This window comes from Tasmannia lanceolata, unplaced genomic scaffold (assembly GCF_043159265.1).
Source record: "Tasmannia lanceolata isolate RefF3 unplaced genomic scaffold, GAP_Taslan_0.1 ptg000054l, whole genome shotgun sequence".
NCBI lineage: Eukaryota > Viridiplantae > Streptophyta > Magnoliopsida > Canellales > Winteraceae > Tasmannia > Tasmannia lanceolata.
In genome coordinates, this window is record NW_027518731.1 from 747,930 (window position 1) to 771,789 (window position 23,860).

General features: G+C 35.9%; 3 pseudogenes across 2 annotated transcripts in view; 2 read left to right on the forward strand and 1 right to left on the reverse strand.

Annotated features, from left to right (window-relative positions):
* Window positions 1–5,964, reverse strand: LOC143864896 (protein LIFEGUARD 2-like; annotated as a pseudogene). Its single transcript, XR_013241373.1, has 5 exons — window positions 5,862–5,964; window positions 4,439–4,809; window positions 3,584–3,697; window positions 773–930; window positions 1–550 (listed from the first exon to the last, which is right to left on the reverse strand). The product of XR_013241373.1 is annotated as a protein LIFEGUARD 2-like (transcript).
* LOC143864892 (ras-related protein RABC1-like) overlaps window positions 5,191–23,860 on the forward strand; it is a 23,114-nt pseudogene continuing 4,444 nt past the window's right edge. Inside the window, exons 1-5 of the transcript XR_013241371.1 lie at window positions 5,191–5,570; window positions 7,542–9,446; window positions 9,967–10,812; window positions 19,380–19,448; window positions 23,031–23,096. The product of XR_013241371.1 is annotated as a ras-related protein RABC1-like (transcript). The remainder of the gene's footprint in view (window positions 5,571–7,541; window positions 9,447–9,966; window positions 10,813–19,379; window positions 19,449–23,030; window positions 23,097–23,860) is intronic.
* On the forward strand, window positions 7,670–9,458 carry LOC143864897 (NAD kinase 2, chloroplastic pseudogene; annotated as a pseudogene).

Genomic DNA, 23,860 nt, shown 5'->3' on the forward strand with positions numbered 1-23,860 from the left:
TTATACAAATCTTCTGCAATTATTCATTTCTGGCCATGACAAACATGTGTTTCTTCTTGCATAAATGGGTAAAGGTGTAACAGACCAGGACTGAAAGTAAATTGTTATTTACAGCAGCAAAGTAAAACCGACTTACCACGTGGTGAGTGGGTCTTTGCGTGTATACGTAGGTACTAGTCCTACTCCCGAAGGGGGTGGGGACATCCTACGTCATAAAAAAAAAAGAAAAAAGAAAAAAAAAAGTAAAACCGAATTACTATTTGAATGTGTAACGAAAGAGTTCGAAGATGGGAAAGTGACCACCTTTTCAATGTTCCAGATTCTCCTCCTCCTCCAAGTGACTAATTGTCTTCTTCTCTCCCAAAAGCATACGTAGCACATTGAAGATATTTATCATGTCAATGAATAGGCAGACAGAAGCCCAAATGTAATCATCATATGTAAAGCGCTTCATCAGGTTGTCGGTATCATAGACAATGTAGGCACTGAATAGGATCAATGCCATTGCCTCATAGATTACCACCGCGGTGTTTCCCAATGGGAAAAAGATCTGCAAAGGAACAAGAACCCTTGATTCAAAATTTGATAAACATCTAATCATTGGAAATTTTGCATAAAAGTGGAAACCGAAGAAAAGCATCTGTAAAGTAAGGAACAACAAACACTTGATTCAAATATTGAAAACATGTGATCACTGGAAGTTTTGAATAAAAATGGAAACAGACCCAAATGGCGAAATGGTGGAGAAGGTAAGCAAACAAATCTGGTTTACCTGGATAATGCCATAAACCACCAGCACTATGAGAGTGCCAAACAAGAAAGGCCCAAGGAAGCCAAAATTATGGCCTCTCCTCGCCGCCCAGAATGTATAGAGAGAAAGGCTCACAAACAACACAGCCGCAAGAATCACGAATTCTAAAATAACCCTTCCTGTTTGGAACAAAACATTAAAAAGATTCAGTTTTGTTGATATAATCAAGGTGGAAGTCCAAAACATGGGAAAATATGTGCATAGTTTCCAATTAAGGTCCAAAAAACGAAGATTTTTTATATATACTTTTGGTGGTTATATTTGCATGAGCAGAACACCAAACAAGCACATAGAATTAATCAGCTTCTGCTTATTCCTTTTTACTTTTTAATTTTTTTTTTAATCCCCCAATCAGGGTCTCAAATCTCAACACTCCACGGGGCTAAGGTGCAGATACCTTGAAATTGAACCCAGATGGGTATAGATGTACAATCGTATTTTTAGTTTTCACAAGATGATTTTAAAAGTAAAACTTCTAAGAAAGTAGAAATCTACCACCAAAAAAATAAATAACCATCTCTATGACTTTTAAGCAGACATCAGCAAGAGTAAATCTAAAAAAAAAAAAAAACAAAGTCATCCTTCAAGGCAAGGAATATCAAATAATCCTTTTAGCTTACATAGTTTTTCCAAAGAGTATCTTAAAAGGAAAAGAATATGTCCTCTTTCCAATGAAGTATACCGTCATCAGGGCAGAAAATTAAGTTTTTACCTTCATAAGAGGATGGTTCAATATATTATTTAACTACTTATCCGCACTAACATTCGCAATCTTGCTCGAAAACAAACTACTCCATGCAGCAGGAGTTTTCTTGTCGCGATCCTGACAGGACCCACCAATAGAGAAGTTCAAAACCAGAGCATAAGCCAGATATCCTCTAGTCTTTTTTGTGGTTTCTGTTGCTCCTTGACCACCTCGGCCTTGAGTCTCTTTTTTCACTTTGCTTAAATAAATTTGCTTTGCCATTAAAATTTCTGAAAACGGTAAAAAATTTCCCTTGCAGAGGCAGAAAGTCCAAGTGACCTATAAGATAGCTTCATAGTGCACTGTTCACCGGTTAAGGTTTCTATTTTCCACAAACATCAACGAAAGGAAGAATCCCATTTCTTTTCTAATTTTCTGTTGATGATTTAGTATAAAATTTTCATAAAGATTTGGAGATGAAGTATTGAAGCCGAGGACATTATATATAATCTATGAAACCACTATGATTGGACACATAACAATTCAAATCAGCGATGGAACAGACATCAAAGAATCTCCATGGGAAAAACACATAAAATGACGGAGAATTGAATTTGACCTTGAACTAGAAGGGAAAGAAGCTTTTGCATGCGAATCCAAGATTGAACCTGAGGAAGACTACAGAATTCACCTGATTCAGAACTATAATATGAACTTGATAAAGATGCCAATCCTGATAGAGAACTAGAGGATATCTAACTTGGTAAACTACCAAATAAGAAGCTCATAGAGAATCTGAGATTCAGATCTGAGTTCTTTCATCATATAACTTTATTGAGAACTTCTGGGTTTTTTATAATCATCTTTCAGAGAAAGATGACATGGAGGCCTCTGCCAAATCAGGTGATCTAGGGTTTTTATTCCTTTGCTCCTTGACATATGAAAATTTTATTATATTACAAAAAAATAATTTAATACAGGATTTAAAGAACGAACTTGATGAATGGGATTTAATGAGAAATGAATCAAGAAACCTGATGAAGAAAAACTAAGAATAATAACTTGTCACAAAGTTTTCATGACAACTCAAAAATAAGGATGGCAAATTCATGAGACCTTCTTGAAATTAAGATTAAGAGATTGCAAGATAGCTGCACACCCATCAAGAATAGTATTGGACATCATGATTGGGACATGTTTTACCATAAAGAGACCTCTCAAGGATGAACTTTTTGACGACCAAATTGCCACCAACAACCATTACTGGCACAGAGAAAAAAACCCTCTCCATTTCAAATTTTGAATACGACAAGGTACCCCCAACATTCAAGGTGAATGATTATCCTGGCTGGAAAAGATTTATTTTGGTGTGCTTTTATGTAAACCCAAATTGCAAATTAGCTTCAACGTAAGTCTTTTTACATTGCAGTTTACACAGAAAATGCAATCTGAAAGGCACAAATTGCCAAAATGCAACCAGGTACCACAACCCAAGTAAGGATTTTTCTTCTTCTATTAAATTATAGATTCCGAATTTCTTCACCAAGATTAACAAGAAAGGATTAGGATGTCTTCCATGATTCCATATAACTGGAAATTATAAATTATACTGCCCATTCAACCGGGTTTAGTTGAGTTGGGTTGAGATTCAACTAAATAGTAGGTTAGGGTTTCTCCCTAAGTTTTTGTGTAACAAATATTGCAAATTGGCTTCAATGTATGTCTTTTTACGTTCTAGGTTCCGAATTTCTTCACCGTGGTTAACAAAAAGGGATTCAGATGTCTTTCATCAATAACTAGAAATCATAAATTACAGTTCGTCATTCAAAATACTACGTTAGGATTTCTCCCTAAGCTTTTATGTAAACCCAAATTGCAAATTGGATTCAATGTAAGTCTTTCTACGTTCTAGGCTCCAAACTTCTTCACCATGATTAACAAGAAGGGATTAGGATGTCTTCCATCTATAACTAGGAAACATAATGACAGATCCTCATTCAACTAAATAGTAAATACTAAGGTTAGGGTTTCTCTCCAACAAATTAGAGTTTATATCATATCAAGCTCATCAAGGATTTATATCATACCACTTGCAAATGCACATGACAATCCAATGCTGAAGCTTAGTAATACTGTAAACAGCGTTAGTAGCAGAAAATTGATGGGATGGAGCTCATGGAAGATGCGTACAAGAATCAAAACTGCAGAATGAGAGAAATTAAAAGAAAAAGAAAATCAGAAACAGCAGAAAAAAAAAAAAAGGAAACAAGAAATTGGACTGTATATTACAGAAATTTAAATAAAATATAAATGATACCAAAAATCAAAGAAAGAGAGTACCCAATAACAAATTACAGATATTAAATGAAAAAAAATAGGAAGATGGCCGAAAAAAGGAAAATAAAAAAAGAAGAACAAAAACCAGAATGGAATTTCATTCGAGAATTAAATTACCTATAAAAGATGGTTTAATGATGGAAATGTAAACCCCAAGAAACGCAGACTCTATATCACAGAAATAAAAATAAAAATAGAAGACACCAAAAATCAAAGAAAGGGAGCGAACCCAGATAAAAAAATTATAGAAATTAAATGAAAATAAAAAAACAGAAGATGGTCGGAAAAACGAAAATGAAAAGAGAAAAATAAACCCAGATTGTAATTTCCTTCGATAATTAAATCAGCAATACAAGAAAAAGATAATGAGAAATGTAAACCCCAAGAAACCCAGATTGAATATAACCGAAATTTAAATTAAAAAAAAATAGAAGACACCAACAATCAAAGAAAGAAAGAAAACCCAGATACCAAATTATACAAGTTAAATGAAAAAAGAAGAAGAAGATGGTCGGAAAAAAAATATAAAGAGAAAAAAAAAAACCCAGATTGTATATAAAAAACAAAACCCACATTGGAATTTCATTGAGGAAGAATTAAATTACTGATAAAAGATGAGATGACGATGGCAATGTAAACCCCAAGTCAACCCCAAGTCCGGCCCGGGAGGAGACGAAGAAGTTCTTAATTGGATGAACGTTGATGATAGCAGAAGAAACGGCAATAGTGAGAAGCAATTGAACGGTCACGATTGCATAGACTTTTCGGATGAAAGCCCATCGGAGTTCTGGCCGTTCGATCATCGTCGGATACAGAGGCCGATTTCCGGTTTCGATTTCAGGGCCGAATTTAGCCTCCGGTGGTTTTGAAATCCTGAAAGAGAGGGCAATGGAATAGGGTTTGGGAGGTGTGTTGGGAAAGAAAGGGGATGGAGATATAAGATTTGGGGAATTTTTGGGAAATACATTTTCAGTTTCTCAAATCGGAAAAAAATAAAAACGCGGGGTTTCCGATTTTGGAGGGAGCTTGGAAAATCCAGTTGCACTGCTCCAATGGATTTAGAATGACTTCTTGATACTTATCAAGTCATTCTATATAGAGTGAAATCAAGATAATCATAGAGACTCCAACTGGGTAGAGAGAGAGAGAGACCCCCTTTTCTTTCACATGCCACCCCTAACAAATGGACGGTTTGGATCATCCTATGGAGTCGGCGACTACTATTTGAAATTCCCATGGGGTCTTATGGTCGTGACTCACCAACACACTCGACAACTGCGTAGAGAGAGAGAGAGAGAGAGACCCCTTTTTCTTTCACATGCCACCCCCTAACAAATGCACGGTTTGGATCATCCTATGGAGTCGCGATTATATGACCACACTCGACAATGGTCCGTAACTTCGTCCCACACAAATGCCAGTGGCCCCACTTCTCGTTACTAGGCTGCCAATATCAAAACAAGGGACTGCAAATCAAAACCCCCTTTCTCTCTTTTATCACCAAATTATACCGCACCAGAGCTTACACAGAAGAAGGAGATGGTGGGTTGTGAGATGATGAATCCATTCGTAGCCGTTGGATTGGGCCATGGCCCACTTCTCAATCCCTCTCTCATCTCATCCACCGTCGGATTTAACCCTCTTCTTCCACACCCACGAAAGAATCGAGCCATTGTTTTGGCCGCTGCTACAAAACTCTCCAGTTTTTTCTCTTCCAATATTGCCCTCGACACCCAGGTTTCTATTCCCCTCAGATTTATCAAATTGGGTAGCTTTTGATTTTTGGGTTTCTGTTTTCTTCTTTGAATTTTGGAATTTAGAATTTGCCGCATTTGATACAGTTAAATTTGAAGAAACATGGGTCTTTTTTTGAATGGTTGATATCTCCAAATAGATTGATTATAGACACCCATGCTTCTATTCTCATCAGATATATCAAATTGGGTAGCTTTTGATTCACGCGTTTATGTTTTCTTCTTTAAAATTTAAAATTCAGTTCATCTTGATGAATTTGGCTACTGATCATACCGGGGCGACGAGAAATCGATGCGTAATTTCTTGCATTTGATACTGTTAAATCTGAAGAAACAAAGAGGATTTTTGAATTGCTAATTTCTCCCAAATATACCATAATTTTTTACATTGATTACATCTTGAGTGATAGGTGCTACCCATATCCTTTGTTTCAAATTAGGGTTTTAACCATGATTTAACTTTATCAATCATGCTTGTGTCATTTTCAGCTGACAAGATATCATCAACATATAATTATAATATCACAAACGAACTCCCACCTTTTAAGACATATACGCAATGATAAAAAAAAATGTTTGGTATCAAGGTTTTATCAGAGCATTGTGAAAGGTGTGATCCCATTGCCTAGGGGACTGTTTTAGTCCATATAATGACTTCTTTAGCCCGATATCGCACTCGACACCCACGCTTATATTTTCCTCAGAAATATCAAATTAGGTAGCTTTTGATTTTTGGGTTTCTGTTTTCTTCTTTAAAATTTAGAATTTAGTTCTTTTTGATGAATTCGGTACTGATCTTACCAGTGCTGCGAAAAATCGATGGGTAATTTCCTGCATTAGATACTGTAAAATCTGAAGAGACATAGGGGCTTTTTGAATTTCTGGGTGAGGTTTGTTTCATTTGAAAAAGGACATCAGTAGCATTACATAGACATAAATTATCCTGGTTTCGATTTAAAATGAGAAAGGCGCGAACATCTAGTGTTGGACCTGAGAATCTATCTGGAAATCCCTAACGTACAGTCCGAAGAAAGTAAACCATAATTCACTCATCTTAGAGAGTTTTAGGGCCTTTTGGGATTGTTGATGGATTGTTGATATCTCCAAAATATGTGATAATTTTCTACCTTGATTAAGTCTTGTGCTATAGTTGCTTATCCCATCTTACTACCAAGGGATGATTAGAAATGAAATGTGATTCTTCAACGTCTTGAGTGTATTGCAATGGGTAGTTTCTTGTATTAGATATTGTTAAATCTGAAGAAACATTGGGCTTATTGAATTGTTGTTATCTCCCATATTCTAACTGATTTTCTACATTGATTAGGTAATTGAGCTATAATTGCTTAGATGGTTAGGGGAAACTATAATTCTTCTGCTGTCATCTTTAAAAAAAAACAATTCTTCTGCTGTCATGTAGGGAAAATGCTTATTTTTTCTAAAGATTTCCATGGGATCTTCATCGTTAGCTGGTGATGCAGTTAGATGATTTCCAATTTCTTGATTTAAGATCTGCTTTTTTATGAGATGGGTGTGTAGTATACCATGCTTTCAAATCACTCTTTCTTTTCTTTTTCTTTTTTTGGGGGGGGGGGGGGGCGGGGTGGCGGCGGCTGTTATAAATGATGTGTGTGTTTTTTTCTTTTTAGAGGAAAAAAAAATCAAAATGTATGTATGAGAATTATGCAGGTGAGAAAATGAAAACTAGATTAAAAGAATAGGACGGTCTTCTAAATATTCAAGCAAGGTCTGGCAACACCCTAATCAGCAAAGGATCTGTGGTTGCATTTGCCTTGCCTGTTTTGTTTGAGTGTAACAAATTATTTTTCTCTGATACATTCACATGGATCACCAATATTCAATTTTCATCTTCTTGGATATGAAGAGGATGGTGGTTCTAGGAGAAAGATATTTTTTTGGTTAACTGACAGATGTTTGTTCCCTGCATTTTCAGACCTTTCAGACTCAAGATTCATCTAAATTGTCTTGGATTGGTCCAGTTCCTGGTGACATTGCGGAAGTCGAGGGATATTGTAGAATACTAGAATTTTCCGAGCTGCAGAACAACTTCATATTGTCTTAATGGAAACTTTATGCAATCCCCAGACCGGAGAATGTACTGTTTCATATGACATTTCATCCGAGGAAATGCAGCTTTTGGAGGAGAAAGTAGTAGCTGTGCTCGGATGCACAATCGCTCTAATTAACAGAGCGAGGGAGGACGTTCTCGTGGGGAGATCTTTTTTCACAAATTCATTTCAAAATTCAGATGTAAATATCTTGGATGGAAAACTTCCGCCACTTGCCGTTTTCCGAGGTGAAATGAAAAGGTGTTGTGAAAGTTTGCACGTCGCACTTGAGAACTATTTGACACCCTTCGATGACCGGAGCACCGATATATGGAGAAAATTACAAAGGTTAAAGAATGTTTGTTATGATGCTGGTTACCCTCGTGGCCTAGATTCCCCCTGTCAAACATTTTTTGCGAACTAGGCTCCGGTATATTTTTCATCTACGAAAGGAGAGACAGTGTCCAAAGATTGTGAAGTGGCTTTCTGGAAGGGCGGTCAGGTGACGGGTGATGGTTTGGAGTGGCTAGTGCAGAAAGGTTATAAGACAATTGTAGATCTTAGAGCAGAAAGTGTTAAGGATGAGTGTTATGAAGTAGCTATAGAGAAAACTGTTTTGAGCGGGCTAATTGAAGTTGTTAAATTGCCCGTTGAAGTTAAAACTGCGCCTTCAATGGAGCAAGTTGAGGAATTTGCATCGTTGGTATCAGATTCCAATAAAAAACCACTTTATCTCCACAGCCAGGAAGGAGTTTGGAGAACTTCTGCTATGATCTCTAGATGGAGGCAATACACAACACGCTCTCAAACACATGTTGTCCCAAACCATCCAGTCAATTTCAGTGAAATTCCATCAAAAAATGTAAAGGTAAATGCAGAAACACATTTATGCACACAAAACGTCAGCGCCACAGAACTACAAGGAGTAAAAATTTTAAAAGATGTCAATGGTTTTCTTCCAAAGGACACAGATCTCATTAAAAGTTCCAATGGGGCGTTCCACAAACAGGGCCAAGACAATGGATCAATAAATAGAGCTGATGCTGTTGAAGTAGGATCTCTTGAGAGCTTCTCTTGGGAAATTGATCCACTCAAGGCACAGTGTCCTACGTGTGATGTTTTCTCCAAAAGGGAAATATCTAGTTTTTTCAAAAATAGAAAGATCTCACCCCTTACTTTTTTAAATTTTCAACGGAACAGATTTGAGATGCCGCCAGTTTCAAGAGAGATAACAGTTCAAGAGCCTACCATGATACCAAGACATCTCCAAGCAGTAAGTTCAAATGGGACTTGTAATGAGAGGGATTTATTTTGACCATAATGGTTCCAATGCTGGAAATGGAAAATTTCTCAGTGACGATAATCATGGTTCTGGTGTTTTAACTGTGAACGGGTCTGGTACAGGGGATAGGAATCTCGGCACTCGGTCGAAGATTTCTCGTGGTGTGAGTGATAGCTCAGAAGATAAAATTGTATCTAGTACTACCGTAGAAGAAAAAAAGAAGAAATCCAAAGTCTCTTTAGCTTCGATTGATGACCGTGTGGGGCGTCTTGAGGGGAATATGTGTGCTTCAGCAACTGGTGTTGTAAGAGTGCAGTCAAGAAAGAAAGCGGAAATGTTTTTAGTTCGTACAGATGGGTTTTCGTGTACTCGGGAAAAGTTTACAGAGTCATCCCTGGCATTCACCCATCCTAGCACCCTGCAGCAAATGCTTATGTGGAAATCTACACCAAAGACTGTATTACTGTTGAAGAAATTAGGGCAAGAGCTCATGGAAGAAGCAAAACAGGTACAGTCCTGAGAACCTGTCATTTTATTCGAATAATATATTATAGCTAAGTACTCTTGCGACTGTTTTATGTCAAAGTCTGACATGGATATGACATATTAGTACTAATCATCCAAAAGTTTAGATGAAGATGCTAATGATGCAGTCACGAGTGATTTGGTGGAAAGAATAAAAGTGTGAAAGAACTTGTAACTTAGAGAGGGGTACGTGTTGGTGTTGGGGGATGGACGGTTAAAATATGATCTGTCATGTTGTTAAAAGATAGTTATTTTGTGCTTTGTATGTTGAGATAATAATTGGGACACTACATCAATTTGGAAAACCACCAAGATCATAATGAAACGAAAGTAGTTGAATTTCAGGGACGAAATTCCTTTTAAAGGCTACCAATCCATAATGCCCCTGGAATTTTAATTAGCTTTGCTTTCTCTTCCATGTGTGCGGATTTCTAACTTGAGCATCAGAGTGGTCCCCCGGAACCATCACTCCGGGCCTCTAATGCTTTTTTTTGTGAGTGCAGGTCTATCATAGGTTAGAGCTCTACCATCCTAGATCGTGCAATCAGATTCTGGCACCATCAGCGGGCAAGTTGCAACCCTGCAAAAATGCTGTCGGCAGCTAATTAAAATAGAAAAAACAAATGTGAATTTGTCTTATTATCAAAACATGGTAGTGCAGATATCAGTTGCCGTTGGAAAACATTCTACTTTAACTATTAAAGTGACTATTTAATTAAGGGCAATGATAAATTCGCACCCCCTGTAGGATAATTCACACTCCTGTAAACGTGGGTATGTGGCAGACTTTAACGTTTTCTAACCTCAATTCACGTTTATGTGGTGCGAATTATTCTATAGGGGGTGCGAATTTATCATTGCCCTTAATTAATACTCTACAAAACAGGGATACATGACTTCGCTTCCTTCATATCTCTACAACCTTTTCGACTTCTCTTCAATTTTCTTCATCTCCATTCCGTGTCGCCCTCTCTACAAACCCAAATCTGAGTTTTGTGATTTCACATTGAATTCCATCACACCGGTATGAAAAATCCCTTCCTACCCATCTCTCCTTTTTTTCTCTCTTAAAAAATGGTGGGTTTTTTTTTTTTTACATTGATTTCTTGTGCTTTTTCTTGAATGTTGGGTTTGATTATGCAGGTTTGGATTTGGATCTGGTGGGTTTCTGAAATTGGGTTTCACTGCTTAGGGTCTTACAAGGGCGAATATGATGGATTTGTCGTCAAGTCAACCAGAATTTGATTATTTATTCAAATTGTTACTAATTGGAGACTCTGGGGTGGGGAAGAGTAGCCTCCTATTGAGTTTCACCTCTGATTCCTTTGAAGATCTTTCTCCAACAATCGGTATGTCAAATGTTTATTCTTAATTCACAATTATCTTTTTATGGGTCTTATTGATTTATTTAGAGCCAAATAAGAAAAGAATTACTTGTTAGGTACGTACCCAATATGCCAAAAGCTATAGAGATAATGGAAATGATAAAATGATAATGGGTTTTCGATGTCGGTTTGGTTGAAAAAAAATTTCATTATTCATTTGGAACCAATTGCAACAATGGAACTGTCTGTCTGTTACCATTTGCCTTGTTAGTTGTGTTTTCCTGGTTCTTTCCCATTAGGAAGAATGTTATGTTTGGTTTTTAAGGCGACACAAATAAGTAGCATTGGAATGCAACCTCAATGTTCCTCTATATTTTTCTCTCCTTACTGCATCCTACCCGTGTAGACATTATTTTGCATCCTACAATGGGAAATATTATGTAGAAAAAACTTTGCGTTCTTCATATGTGGAGGTTATTGCATGTATTTGTGTTGAACAAATCAGTTTTACTGCTGGTTGTTTTAGATTTTTGTTTTGTTTCCTTTTTATGTTTTTTTAGTGATATGCGCATTGGTAACTTTCAATGTATATCTCTTGAAGAACATTGAGGTTGGTGGTATCTATAAATCTCTCTTGGAGCTAAATGGTGGCTATGGGGCTGAAAATATTAGAGGATGCTTTTATTATGTGGGGAATAGAACAATATTTCTTTCATTTACCTTACCAAAACTGCAACTCATGAAGAGGTCGTCTCTTTATAAATCTTAGTGTGAAGGCCATCTACACAAATTTTATAGAACTCACAGATAACTCTTTGCTTCACACGCACAAGAATTGTTTGAAAGATAGAGCAATCTCCTTTATAAGAGGGATTCAGATTTCTGTTTCGAGGTGTGTTTCGGTGTGATGAAAATAGAAGCATGTCAGTTTCGGATGAAAGTTTCGGTGAAAATCACGGAAACATATGGAAACTTATGCAAATGATGTTAATTTAGATTGAAACTTCCAGACGTGCTAGACTAAGCACAAATACACACTAAAAAATCATTACATTGTGCCAAAACCACGTATATTGTTTAACAACATTGGACATCATGTTGGGCATGCCCAATAATTCAATACAGACATCTCATATGTAATTCATATTAATATTTATATAATATATCCACTATATTTCACGTGCAATTTCTATAAATATAATTATGTAACACATATTCGGTCTACATTTTGGTTTTAGTACGTGTTTCATTAGGGATGGGAGCAGAAATATTCCGGTCATTTAGTATCAATTTTTGCGGAACTTTAAAACCATGTTAATAAGTGTCTGTAATTTGAACTAACCAACGTGTTTTTAGTTATAAACAAGAATGGGTTGCTCCATAGATCACATCAAGGATCCTTACTCTATTGGAAGCTCAAGTTTCACGGTGATAGCTGAAGGTGCTTAGGTTTTATTGGAGAGGGAGTTTGTCATCAATGTTGACTGTTTGGCATTTTGCCTAAGCTTTGAGAGCACAAGCAAAAGACCTTTGGAAATGGTGCTGAGTCCTTTATCCATTTAAGGACCTCTCTTGTGTTTTAAGGACCACTACACAAGGTGCACTTAGAAGTTAGGTCTGTTACTTTATGGTGGCGATCTCACTTCAGGGCCATGGATTTGCAAGTTAGGAGAGGACTCATACAGGGAGCATGTTCCATTGCTCCTTGTGAGAAAGTGATCCCACCCCTCTTGGGAAGGTGGCCCCTCCATACGTTGAGTATACCATCATAGTTAGCAAAACTTTGTTTTAAACAGTGTTTTTTTTCTTTTGAAAAAAAAAAAAAAACGTTTTGGCGGTTCATTGTTTAATACTCTGCTTAAAACTTTTACAGCAAAAAAAACTTCATTTTTTAGGATAACGTTTTAAATGCATTTTAAATGTATTAAACGCGTTTTTTGGCGAACTTTCTAGCTCTACCCCCACTATATTTTATAAATGACAAAAATTTAAACGTATTAAATGAGTTTTTTCATGTTTCAACTTCATTCATTTGACTGTTTTTTTAACCAATACCGCATTAAACTCAAATTCCCCCCCTCCTCCTCCTCCTCCTCCTCTGCCGAATCATGTTTTGCTAACTTATGTACTGTATGTTCCATTCTAACATGAATATTATATGCTACAATTTGCATGTTTTCTTTTTGAATGGTGCATGGTTATACTAATAGATATTTATTGTCATTTAAGCACTACATTAGTCAATGATACCTGGATCTTAATTCAACATCTGAATATTTTATTAAAATAATATATCATCTAATTATTTGATATATGTACTATCAGTTCTTGAGAAAGGTTTTAAGTTTCAATTTTGACACGTGCTTCGGTCGTGATGGAAATAGAAACATGTGGTTTCAAATGGAAATTTTATAGAAACGTATGAAAGCCTATGTAAATGGTAGACATTTAAGATGAAACTTCAAGAAGTGCTATAATAAGCACGAAGACACTCATAAACTATCAAATAAACAGAAAAACCAAACAACATCGAATACATAGTGACGTGCATTGCCGCACATGCATGGTAATTAAGTACATACCACATTTCACATGTAATCATATAAATATTTATGCATAATGCATACACCACATTTCACATGCATTTCATATGAATATAATTACGTAAATAATACATGTTGGTGTATTATATTTATATCACTAATATGGTTACAATTTTTGTTTCACTTTGTTTCTGTTTCATATGTGTCGGTGGGGATGGCAATGGAAATGTCATTTCGATCTTTTTGTATCGTTTTCAGTGGAAATTTAAACTATGTTCCTAGGTGGACTTCACCGCCCATGATGGCTTTATAGTTCATATTAATAAAATTAAATTAAATTTTAACTTAAAATTTAATCTGTTACAGACTTGCAACAAAAAGTTATGTATAAAATAAATTGCATCTATAATATCAGTTAAAAAAATGCAAAACACAAAACTAAAATTTTATTGTTGCCTAAAAAGAGATTATAAGTTTTATCGAGAGGATGTATGTTCCAAGCAAATCTATCTCTTATCACATCCCTCTCTCTCTCTCTCTCTCTCTCTCTCTCTCTAACACACACAAACACAGAGAGAGACTCAAACTGATATCACTTTTATATGCCTAACGCTCCAATCTATAGTTGTGCAACTATTACAGTCATCATGCAATGGGTGATATTGTCCGTGGCGATGGGTTGCACTAGCTGGATGATCCTAAACGACAGATCAAATTTCCTAAAGGGCCACCTTAATCTTTCTAGTAGGTAAGCTAGGAGACCATCTGACTAGCAAATGGGAAGGCAGAAAGCCTGAATTCATGGTCTTCAATTTCAATTTGGAGGTTGTCCTGTTTTGGATTGAAATGCTTTGATGTTCTACTCATTCTATTTTTTTGATTTAAAAAAATGCAATTTTTTCTTAAAGAATAGACTTTGAAAAATGAAATAGAAGCATTGCAACAATCTGTAATAACCGACCCTACCATAAAGGGTCGATTATTTTAAGATGTCTAATGGTAGCCTCAGATCCTATGATCAATGGTTAGATCTTGAGGATCTTATTTATCCATGATCAAAGGCCTTTATTAAATCTAGGAATTTCTAGGTTATGTACAAAAGATTTCCTAGAAAATATTTCCTTAAATGCGTTTTTTTTCAAAACACCCTAATGGGTGGCCAAAATTCCATAAAGGGAAAGTGGACCACACATGTGATCTTACTAGAATGTCTAATTTAAATTAAGGCAACTTTTATTTGAAATCTGTAAAGGAGGGAATATAAATATAGCAAGATCTAAATTTAATCTTCAGTAATTTAGAAAGACAATAAATCAGTTCTAAATTAGGAGGGGAAAAAGGGAAGTAAAATTCGAAATTTAGGAGAGAGGGAATGCCCAACACACCCTCTCTCTCTCTCTCCCACTCCCTCTTCCTCTATATCATCGCCCAAGTTTTGTTCTTCCTTTCTCCCCTCACACACACATCAACAGTCGTAAGAAAGATAAAGAGAAGCGGAGAAAAGTGAAGACAAGACGTGAACCTTGGTCTCCTTGTTTCAAACACATTCCAAGTAAGTATATGATACTTTTAATAGATTGATTTCTCAACAGTGGAAGCCCACTAAATTTTAAATAAATAAAAAAATGATAATAGAGATTCACTATTCAACAGTTAGTGTGTTTATCAAATGAAATTTATTATTGTTTGTATGGTTTTGATTTCAAATAGTTGAGTGATCATATGTTAATCGAATAAAACCTTTATATGTTTATTTATTTTTCCAACAGTTGAAGGGTCACAAAAGACATTTTTTTTGTATGATCAAATTAGATCTATGAGTTCGATTTTTCTCAACAGTATGTGGACCCATTTATTTAGAATAGAGTCTATTGATAAAAATAAAAATAAAAATAAAAGGATTTTTACATAAAACCTAGACCCAAAAGTACATATACATGTTATTAGTGTTTTGAATTTAATAACATATAAATATAAAATTTGGAATGAAATATTGACCAATCAGTATATATATATATATATATATATATATATATATATATATATATATATATATATATATATATATATATATACATAGTATTTTGATTCGTCCCAAAACGGGACAGCATCATAGTGTTTCCGTGCGTGTGTTTTTGTCCCAAAAGGGGACAACAACATAATGGTTTGTAGTGTGTGCTTTGTGTCCCAAAACGGGACAGCAAAATGGTATTTATTGTGCGTATTTTCTGCCCAAAAACAGGGCAGTAATAGAGTCTTTCATGACCGTATTTTAATGCCCAAAACTGGGCAGCAATATAAGGTTTTGAATGTATAGAATTATGGCCAAAACTAGGCAGCAGTTAAGTATTCTAAATGTGTGCTTTTGATGCCCCAAACAAGGCAGAACCGTAGTGAAATATGTGCAATTTCGCTCGAACAGGGCAGCAACTTTGTGTGCGGTGCCAAATCAAATAATTTTCACACAAGTTAAATTATTACATCAATACCTTAAATTAATTAAGTACTCATTGCATAAATAAGCTGAGAAATATATATATATATATATATATATATATATGTATATATGTAAATATGTAAATAAATAAATAAAATTCTAACATCTGAGTAGGACGTAATTAATTTGAAAGACAAACATAGTAGTAGGAAGAAAATGGTTAACGTTGTTGATATGAAATTTATGCAGGGCGTCTTTCTCATTTATTTCTAGAGACTTCGGATTTGTCTCTTAAAAACTTCCTCACACCGTCGGTTGGAAAAGGCAGGTGATAGCTAAACTTTGCTCGTATGGTTTTCAAGTTATACAACAAGAATGGTGAAGTATCTAATTCTTTATGTTTTCTAAACTAGTCTATGATAAATGAAATTTTGTCTCTTGTATTCTAATGGAATCTGATTTCTAATAAAGATTTATCAGTTTAATTTTATTTGTCAAATACATGAAGCAGTTTGGAAATATAAGAAATATCCAAAGAGGAAATGGGAAAGGGTGATGGGAAACCTTGAGTTATCCCCGTAATAAAAGTTATACAATTTGGGAGAACCGCGCAACTCCCAGTTGATGTCGGAATCCTACGGAGACCAAGAGTCCCTAGGCGGTATGATCTATCGTAATAAGTCCCCACGGAATCGACCGTGTTGGCAAGGGCAACAAGCAAGTGGGAGCTGGAGTGCCCTGGGTTTAAATGAAATTGTTATGATAAGAATGTGGTAAATTTATAATTGTTCTAAATATTCTCTTTCAGTTATTAGTACATCTGATTATCATAAATGACTTTTCTATTCAGTTGCTGAAGATTTTGGTAAATTATTATTTTGAAAAATTCATATTGTCTTATCTATAATATGGATCTTGAAATGTTGTTTTAAATTGAATTCTCCTACTGGTTCAGTTTCTATCATCCTGCTGACTCTATTTTCTCCCAGGGCTAGAGAATTCTAATGAGGGTGCGTTTGCGCACGAGGACGTCTAGGAGCATAGGATGGTGGGAGCAAATAATTAAGGAAGACGATACCCTTCGTCAACCCCTTTGATTTTATTTTAGATTGACTAGTTCGAGACTTTACTTCATTGAATAAATTGGTTTTAAATTCAAGTTATTGTAAGGAGATATTTTGAAATGGAATAAGAATGGCAGTTGTTTAAGTTTCATAGATGGTTTGTTTAAAAAAAAAAAAATATTGTGAGTATTTTGACTGATGTTGCTTGTAGCGATCCGGTCACGGGAATCGGGTCGTTACACAATCTAATGTAACAAATAAACACTCATTTCCTTAGTTAAATCATCTACCAAATCTAATTACTATCAAATTGGCTCTTGAAGGTCTCACATTCATTTGGGACTTGTTAAAAAAAACAAAAAACAAAAAACAAAAGAGAACAAAAAAATTGGAGACCTTAAAGACAATTGTACCCATAGTTACCGGAAACTTCCTAGTTGGATGGGAAGCTTGCTTCCCCGAAAACTCGCTTCGGGAGCTAAGTTCTTCTCGCTTCTCAAATTTAGGGGAAGTGTGCTTCCCAAACGCTTCCTATGCGTTTCCTCTTATCTAGGATTGCGCTTCCTATTTTGGTGATTATTTCTTCCCAAAAGTATTTTTTTCTCCATTTGATAATGTTGAAGGAGCGTATTTAAAAAAAAGACTACATTTAAAACTTGAAAACTCATTTTAAGTTTTAAATGAAAGTTATGTGGATCTTTTTCAAAAACTTAACATTAAATATACATGTATAAAATATTTGAAACTGTAAATTCCTAAAATTTATAATTCTAGTTAGTTGTGAAGTCTTCTTTTCTACTTGTAATTCTTATATATACATTAACTTGTCGTCCTGAATTACAACAATCCTACTCTTTCTACGTTCTTGTTTACTTCCAATGAGGCTTCTTACACTCTTCATGTTGACTATTAATGACACTTCCCGCACATTTTCTCTGTACTTTCTTTAGAGTTTTTTTTGCTTCCCGCATTACCTTTTTTCTAAATCCCTCCCTTCTTGCACTCGCTTCCCACTCTAGCAACTATGATTGTACCTCATTCAAATCACTTAGTGGGATGCAACAATGTCGTCACTCCTAGCCCTAGATCAATTTTGTAGAAGCAAACAATGAAGATCTGCAACGAAAAATGGTGAAATGAGGCATGTTCAAGATTGGGAAGTTTTTTTTTTTTTTTTTTTTGGGGGATGAATGGTATAAATAATTTATTATAAGAAAAACAGGACGAGATGGTCGATACAAAAAAGGAACGAAAAAGAAACAAAGGAAGAAAGAAAAACTAAGGAAAACAGGAAAGAGATCAAAGAGGCAAGGAATCGTAGCTTGCTAAGCTATCTGCTATACTATACTGTTGACCGATCTTCTCACATGATGAAAGGCTAAAGATGAGGACCCAATCCAGTCTTGGATTTCATCAAAGTAACGGGCAAATCTCCAAGGATGATGATGAGAGCACGAGACCCACCGGATGACATTTAAGGCATCTCCTTCCACTACTACTTTATCCAGGCCTTCTTTATCTAGAAGTTTAATGCCTTGGTGCAAAGCCTTTCACCTCCGCCTAAGACGCATCAGCATTGCCTATTGGACCTGCAAAAGCCCAAAGAATCACCCCAACCTCGTTTCTAAGAACACCTCCAATACCGGCGGGTCCGGGGTTCCCCAAACTCGAGCCGTCAAAATTTAACTTCAAAAGACCATGATCCGATGCAACCCAATCTTGAATCACCTTATCCTTGTGCTCCACACTCGGGCAAATCTCCCTCCAACCACCAAAGATAAAAAAACTGACACAAATTTGAAAGATGGGATAGACACAAATTTGAAAGATGGGATAGCCTTGACCCATGAAATGGTTAACGCAACCGCTTTAATAAAGAGGTAGGATGACCGCTTTAATAAAGATGTAAGATTGGGAAGGGTTTTGAGAAAGAGAAAAAGCCTAGATCTGCCCAAAATGGTGTTTTTTTGTTTTGTTTTTGTGTGTGTGTTTTTCTAGCCTGTTTCTAGCCTCATACTTGATTTGGGAGTATAAATTCATCAAATACCTCTGATCCATCTAATTTTCTAGGCATAATTGCAAGAATACAAAAAATCTGGAATCCTACCATGACGGTCGACTAAATCTGCATTTTAGTCCAGATGAGGTTTCTGGAAGAGTCCAGAATGACCTGGATTTCTGGAGTTCTGTTTGGAACATTTCTTTCTTCTTTTAGTTTTGGATTCTTTCGAAATAGAATGTTCTGAAATTCCATATAGAATGGAGTGTAATTTACAATTATGCCTTGATCATATCCTTGGAATGCCTTTGTCTGGTTTAAACTCTTGGGTTGTAAATCACATAGATAGTGGTGCATTCCTTTTTTCAAATCCCATCAAATTTCTTTCTAAACCACATCAAAGTATATTTTCAATGTTCACGAAGTGAGAAATTCTATTGGATTACATTTGCCACGAAAACGTGCATTTTATTTAATATTGATTTGTTCAAGTATGTCATTGCTTTTGCCTATGTCCTTGATGTCCTAATTTGTCTTTTTTTTCATAGGTGTGGACTTCAAGGTAAAAATCGTAACCATTGGAGGCAAAAAATTGAAGCTTGCAATCTGGGACACAGGTAACGGTATTCTTTTTTGTGATTTTGAATACATACTCAACACAACTTCAATGCTTCTTTTCAGTTTCTCTTCATATTATTTTCCTTGTGATCATTTCTTGTATCTTGAGCTTATTTTTCTTCAATTGTAATAAGCTCTTTACCATTAACTATAATTTATTCGGCAAGCAAAAGATACAATTTAAACCTTGTCATTTAATTGGTGGTAGTTTGTATGAGGACTTGGGGGTTGGCCTTAGCAAGTTATCATGCTTTTAGTCCCCTCTAAATTATGTTCATTTTGCAACCCATACAACTTTAGTTGAAGAGCAATGAGCAGTTAATGCTGGTATAACAGTTGACATTAGTTGGAAAGCTTAACAAATTTTGGGTTATCCTCTTGTCTAGCCCTAAATCCAGTATTAAACATTTAAACTAGTCAAGCAGAAGAATTCAATACTACTGATAGATCTCACATTGAAAACTTTTGAAGAGTTGAGAAAGCCTACATGCTAGTCCACAACCCTAAAAACAACGACACCTAACTGCACTTTCCGACAAACTCTTCAACAGACCTATCTATCTTCTTTAACCTTTGGAAAATTAACTAGGGACATTGTTCCTCATATCACTGATCACTAGAGGACCTTCCTGCTGGGATAATAGAACAAGATATCGCTCAACACGTAGATACAATACCACTTGGAGGGAAACAACTTATACTTCAATTTTATATTATATTATATTGTCTACATATACTTGTGCTTCAATTTTTATTTGTCCCCCCACCAAATTTCAAATACAACACAATTTGTAGGGAAAAAATGGCTCTATATATTACTTGGAATTTTGTTGGTAAGCCACCCCTTTTTAAATTTTATGATAGACTGATATACTGTAATGCCCTTGTGGCCTTGTGCACTATTGAAACTGATATGCACTAGTAATCTGGAAAAAGCTGTCAGAATTTACCTACTAATGGCTGTGATTCCTCATCAAGAACAGTTATTCTACTGCCCTATGATATCTTTAAATAACAAAATCAACTTTTTTAGAGAAGTATGACCAACGGTGATGACTTCAAGTGTATATAACATTGAGAAAGGGGATCAAGCCTCAAAGTTTGTGCTTACCTATGATATCCGAAAAAAAATATGAATACGGACATGGATATAGGATTATATGGAGCAAAGATTCGTCTCATTATTTTCCACAATCCATGATATGGGTACTGAGACAGGTATCAAATACCTTTTGATTTGCCGCATGACAAATCTGGAGTGAAAAAATTAGAAAACTCATCTGGATTTAACAATTTTTCTCGTAGGAACGTGATTAACCTGGAAAAAGAAATTATTGGGATCTTTGTTATAGAATCTACTAGACTTGCATATAACAAGGTTTAAACTGCAAAATAATCACCCTCTTTAGGAGAGGGCGATCGATTTTTTTTCAGTGCTTTTAGTTGTTTTCTTTTGTTTGTATAGACGTCCTCGGTCTTTGCTCAGTCTTAATGAAATCTCTTACCATTTAAAAAAAAAGATTTAATGACATGACCACTCATATGCATATGTGAACACATTCCACGTACTAAGAGTGAGTCTATGAAAGATAGCATGGCTGGAAATAAATAATGTGAATGTTTTGTGCTGGGTTAAAGCTAGATCTATTCGAAATGGTGGCTGAGCATGTTGTTCCATGTCTACTGACATTTTCATTTTGACCAATTATTTGTTTAACACAAGAAAAAGTTATTAAAAACATCCCAGTCAGTAACCTTTTGTGATTTCCATCTGTCCCTCAACACGAGACATACCTGGATGGGACAGCATGTCAATGTCGATGGGGAATGGACATTTGCAAATAATTGAATTCACCTACTGATATGCAAAGTGGCTAGGTGTCGTAATTGAAATAACAGTGCTAGATAAGCCTGAATAATGGTTCCGTGCAGAATTTTATGCAATGTTAAATGTAAAATCCAACGTGTATTTGGTGATTTATTGCTTAATAGACAAGTAGTAAAAGAGATGCCGATAACTGAATAATGGTTCCGTGCAGAATTTTGTTTCAATTTTTTCATGTACGATGACAAACTAAGATGGGAGGGAGTGGCTTATTTTTAGTGTCTTAAGTCATCCTCCCATCCCAGAATTATCTCTCAATGAGAATCTCTGAAATCATCATAGGGCCTATCCTGATGCAGGAAATGAAATTCCAGCTGAAAATATCGAAATGAAGCTACTAGAAGCTAACTGGAAAAAATATATCAGATCTTCATTCTAATATTCAGAGCACACTTACTATTGTACTCACCCATGACTTACTAAACAGAACCTTAGCAAGTTTTGGAGAAAGAACTTACTATAATTGGATAATCAACGTTATGTGACAAAATCTAGTCATATGACTCACATCATGCCATGAGTGCTTTCTTTTTAAATATTTGTGACTACTGAAATAGTTACTTTTTGCACATTGGCTGCCTGTTAATGAAGGTAATCCTGGTGCTCATTTCCTATTTATCATTCCATAATTTATGCAGAAAATTGCTGAAAGATGAGGTCCTGTTGTTATTTATGTTTGTTGTCTCATCCATGCATTTCTGATTTTGTCCATTTGTTTGTTGATCACATGAATAGAATCATAGCATTCATCACAATATTGCATACTGTAAAATTCGTTCTTAATTTCCAATTATATTGTTGAAGTGCATACATGATCACAGTTCGTGTTTTTTGATATCATATGTGGAGGCCGGTATTTCTACCTTCATATTATATTGAGAAAGTAAAAGTACATCCAATGCCCCTGTTTGGCACCGGCGTTCGAGAATCCAGGGATAGCTGGATTCTCGCCAATTCACCTGTCAGCCAAGCCCTCACATCATTTTCCGCTTCCTCCTCAGCCCTAGGCATTTCGAAAGGGATTCTCTGATGCCACCTTCATTGCAACCACACTTTCTCCGATCACCTATGGAGGCCGGGAAGGAAAGGGGCAGATACTGAAATCTATTGGCAGAGCTGATATTTCTATATCCTCTCCGACCTCTCTGCATGACCGGAAAAAAGCGACAGTTACAGTGGGAGAGAGCTTCGTCAAATCTTCTCGAAATCCTTGAGAGCAATGGTTTCTAATCTTAAATCCCGGTGAATGTGTCACTGTTCAGCATGGCTCTCCGCCTTCCTCGTGACGGACCGGCAAAACCGATGAGAATCCAGCTATCCCTGGATTCTCAAATACCGGTTCCGAATAGGGCCAATAGGGCTAACTAACATGGGTGGCTATATTTATGGGCGGAAATACTCCAGCCCCTCATATTTCATTGTTTATGTTGACTTGGTTTCTGTAGAGCATGTTCTCTGTTTCATCATCATCTTTTTTCTTTTTTTTTATCTAAATGATTGACATTAATCCGGCACTAGACTCTGATCAACTTTTGGAGTATGGTAAGATTTTAGTACTCTTTTTTTTTAATTCCTTTTATGTAGAAAATATCTGAATTAATAACTTGTAGTTGAATTTTCCGCATTTCTTCCTGTAAATATAGAAAGGTTGGTTGTGTCAATATATGCCACCCTAAATATTTGGTTCATCATGCAGCTGGACAGGAGAGATTCAGAACATCAACAAGCTCATATTATAGAGGAGCACAAGGGGTTATAATGGGTACACCTTTTTCTTTTTCTTTTTTCTTCTTCTGTCTATGTGGAGAATGTTGAGGATTTTCCCTTTCTTCCCTCTTCCATTTTTTATGCTATATGTTTCATGAATGCAGCATAACTGATGTTATGTGGGCATGGCTAGACACAAGGTACTTATTCGATCGAATAAGTACATTAGATCTAATAGATTTTTTTTGCCGTATCCAGAATGTTTGGTTCCTTTTATGAACCCCACTGGTCGTCCATGGATCATTGGTGCTATCCATTGTATATAAATACACTCTTGTACGTGTCATGCTTTGTTCATGATGACCTAAGTTCTACATGCAGAATCCAATAGTAGAGTGGGAGAAGAAGTCTGCTAAAAAAAGAAGTCTATTGTTATGCGTCATTCATGACAGCCTAAGTTCTAGATGTAGATTCCAAACCATTTCATTCCTTCTACCTGTAAGCATGGTTTTAAATTTTCATTGAAACTGACAGGAAATGACTGAAATGTTTTTTTTCCATCCCCACTGAAACACATACCGAAACCAAAGTCGTAAGTGTATCTGTGGTATACTATATCAATATGTGTTACATAATTATATTTATATTATTGCATATACAATGTGATGGATCTAGCCTTGGTAATCTGGGGCCGGCGGGAATAGGAAGCCTCATTAGAGATGATCATGTAGCAAATATGTGGGCCTTTTCTAGTCCTATTGGCATAGCGGACTCCAATGAAGCGGAAGTTAGAGCTGTCCACCGGGGGCCTCAGGAGTA